Source organism: Oncorhynchus clarkii, unplaced genomic scaffold (genome assembly GCF_045791955.1).
Source record: "Oncorhynchus clarkii lewisi isolate Uvic-CL-2024 unplaced genomic scaffold, UVic_Ocla_1.0 unplaced_contig_2445_pilon_pilon, whole genome shotgun sequence".
Lineage (NCBI taxonomy): Eukaryota > Metazoa > Chordata > Actinopteri > Salmoniformes > Salmonidae > Oncorhynchus > Oncorhynchus clarkii.
This window is the reverse complement of record NW_027259538.1, coordinates 24,901-29,155: the sequence shown is the minus strand read 5'-3', so window position 1 is coordinate 29,155 and position 4,255 is coordinate 24,901.

Genomic DNA, 4,255 nt, shown 5'->3' with positions numbered 1-4,255 from the left:
CTGACAGTACTGTACTGTAGAGTGATGAGTGGGCTGACAGTACTGTACTGTCGAGTGATGAGTGGGCTGACAGTACTGTACTGTAGAGTGATGAGTGGGCTGACAGTACTGTACTGTATAGTGATGAGTGGGCTGACAGTACTGGACAGTATAGTGATGAGTGGGCTGACAGTACTGGACAGTATAGTGATGAGTGGGCTGACAGTACTGTACCTATATTATAATCTAGGGCTAAATCCCAAATGGAAACCTATTTCTTATAGGCCCTGGTCAAAAGTAGTGCACTACATAGGTAATAGGGTGCAAGTTGGGACTCAAACAGCCTACGTCACGTGGCCCAGAGAGTGAGTGAGTCAGTCTGCCCTGTCTGCCACTGCCACCTAGCTATACTAGTATTGCCACACACTAGGTACAGTAGGATCACTTGTCTGATATTAGCTATGAGTGCATTATAATTATATTTGTATTCTATTTTGTATGTATGGTATTCTGCCACTCTATTCAATCTATTCTGCCACTCTATTCAATCTATTCTGCCACTCAATTCAATCTATTCTGCCACTCAATTCAATCTATTCTGCCACTCTATTCAATCTATTCTGCCTCTCTATTCAATCTATTCTGCCACTCAATTCAATCTATTCTGCCAATCTATTCTGCCACTCTATTCAATCTATTCTGCCAATCTATTCTGCCACTCTATTCAATCTATTCTGCCAATCTATTCTGCCACTCTATTCAGTCTATTCTGCCACTCTATTCAATCTATTCTGCCAATCTATTCTGCCACTCTATTCAATCTATTCTGCCAATCTATTCTGCCACTCTATTCAATCTATTCTGCCACTCTATTTAATCTATTCTGCCACTCTATTTAATCTATTCTGCCACTCTATTCAATCTATTCTACCACTCTATTCAATCTATTCTGCCAGTCTATTCAATCTATTCTGCCACTCTATTCAATCTATTCTGCCAATCTATTCTGCCACTCTATTCAATCTATTCTGCCACTCTATTTAATATATTCTTCCACTCTATTCAATATATTCTGCCACTCTATTAAATCTATTCTGCCACTCTATTCAATCTATTCTGCCACTCTATTCAATCTATTCTGCCAGTCTATTCTGCCACTCTATTCAATCTATTTTGCCACTCTATTCAATCTATTCTGCCACTCTATTCAATCTATTCTGCCACTCTATTCAATCTATTCTGCCACTCTATTTAATCTATTCTGCCACTCTATTCAATCTATTCTGCCTCTCTATTCAATCTATTCTGCCACTCTATTCAATCTATTCTGCCACTCTATTCAATCTATTCTGCCTCTCTATTCAATCTATTCTGCCACTCTATTCTGCCAATCTATTCTGCCACTCTATTCAATCTATTCTGCCACTCTATTTAACCTATTCTGCCACTCTATTCAATCTATTCTGCCTCTCTATTCAATCTATTCTCCCACTCTATTCAATATATTCTGCCACTCTATTCTGCCAATCTATTCTGCCACTCTATTCAATCTATTCTGTCACTCTATTCAATCTATTCCGCCACTCTATTCTGCCAATATATTCTGCCACTCTATTCAATATTTTCTGCCACTCTATTCTGCCACTCTGTTCGATCTATTCTGCCACTCTATTCTGCCAATCTATTCTGCCAATCTATTCTGCCACTCTATTCAATCTATTCTGCCACTCTATTCAATCTATTCTGCCACTCTATTCAATCTATTCTGCCAATATATTCTGCCACTTTATTTAATCTATTCTGCCAATCTATTCTGCCACTCTATTCTGCCAATCTATTCTGCCAATCTATTCTGCCAATCTATTCTGCCACTCTATTCTGCCAATCTATACTGCCACTCTATTCTGCCAATCTATTCTGCCAATCTATTCTGCCACTCTATTATGCTAATCTATTCTGCCAATCTATTCTGCCACTCTATTCAATCTATTCTGACAATCTATTCTGCCACTCTATTCAATCTATTCTGCCTCTCTATTTAATCTATTCTGCCACTCTATTCAGTCTATTCTGCCACTCTATTCAATCTATTCTGCCAATCTATTCTGCCACTATATTCAATCTATTCTGCCACTCTATTTAATCTATTCTGCCACTCTATTCAATCTATTCTGCCACTCTATTCAATCTATTCTGCCACTCTATTCAATCTATTCTGCCAGTCTATTCTGCCACTCTATTCAATCTATTCTGCCACTCTATTCAATCTATTCTGCCACTCTATTCAATCTATTCTGCCACTCTATTTAATCTATTCTGCCTCTCTATTCAATCTATTCTGCCACTCTATTCAATCTATTCTGCCACTCTATTCTGCCAATCTATTCTGCCACTCTATTCAATATAATCTGCCTCTCTATTCAATCTATGCTGCCACTCTATTCAATCTATTCTGCCACTCTATTCTGCCAATCTATTCTGCCACTCTATTCAATCTATTCTGCCACTCTATTCTGCCAATCTATTCTGCCACTCTATTCAATCTATTCTGCCACTCTATTCAATCTATTCTACCACTCTATTCAATCTATTCTGCCTCGCTATTCAATCTATTCTGCCTCTCTATTCAATCTATTCTGCCACTCTATTCAATCTATTCTGCCAATCTATTCTGCCAATCTATTCTGCCACTCTATTCAATCTATTCTGCCTCTCTATTCAATCTATTCTGCCACTCTATTCAATCTATTCTGCCACTCTATTCTGCCACTCTGTTCAATCTATTCTGCCACTCTATTCTGCCAATCTATTCTGCCAATCTATTCTGCCACTCTATTTAATCTATTCTGCCACTCTATTCAATCTATTCTGCCACTCTATTCAATCTATTCTGCCAATCTATTCTGCCACTCTATTTAATCTATTCTGCCACTCTATTCTGCCACTCTATTCTGCCAATCTATTCTGCCACTCTATTTAATCTATTCTGCCACTCTATTCAATCTATTCTGCCACTCTATTCAATCTATTCTGCCACAGTATTCTGCCACCACCTAAGGTAATTTTAGGTATATGACAAGTAATTTATTCAACTGCAATATGTGGCCAGTCCAGGACTAGTCATTTATTCAACTGTAATATGTGGCCAGTCTAGGACTAGTCATTTATTCAACTGTAATATGTGGCCAGTCTAGGACTAGTCATTTATTCAACTGTAATATGTGGCCAGTCTAGGACTAGTCATTTATTCAACTGTAATATGTGGCCAGTCCAGGACTAGTCATTTATTCAACTGTAATATGTGGCCAGTCCAGGACTAGTCATTTATTCAACTGTAATATGTGGCCAGTCTAGGACTAGTCATTTATTCAACTGTAATATGTGGCCAGTCCAGGACTAGTCATTTATTCAACTGTAATATGTGGCCAGTCCAGGACTAGTCATTTATTCAACTGTAATATGTGGCCAGTCCAGGACTAGTCATTTATTCAACTGTAATATGTGGCCAGTCCAGGACTAGTAATTTATTCAACTGTAATATGTGGCCAGTCCAGGACTAGTCATTTATTCAACTGTAATATGTGGCCAGTCCAGGACTAGTCATTTATTCAACTGTAATATGTGGCCAGTCCAGGACTAGTCATTTATTCAACTGTAATATGTGGCCAGTCCAGGACTAGTCATTTATTCAACTGTAATATGTGGCCAGTCTAGGACTAGTCATTTATTCAACTGTAATATGTGGCCAGTCCAGGACTAGTCATTTATTCAACTGTAATATGTGGCCAGTCCAGGACTAGTCATTTATTCAACTGTAATATGTGGCCAGTCTAGGACTAGTAATTTATTCAACTGTAATATGTGGCCAGTCCAGGACTAGTCATTTATTATTGTACACTATATGGTTTTGTATTGTTAGATTGTCATGCATTGCAGCCAGGGGTTTGGTATGTTTTTGTAGCAGGAAATAAGGACAACATTGAGGTGAGTCTGTATTGTAATTTCTTATTTGTAAGGTTATTGTATGTCTTTTTGCTGTTTATCCTGCGATTAAAGTGTATTTATATTAATCCCACGTTGTTATTATTATACAAAATGAATACATGTAAATAGTATTCATTTGAGATGGAATTGACCTGCGTGTTGTTCACCCAAGCTTCCTACATCAATGCACGGTATTCTCTCCTCGACCCGGTGCTTAACGGATCGTGAATGTGCGTCTTGTTTTAATTCGTCCCTGGTGAGTTGTACCGACTTCAGTCACATGTCTGCAGAA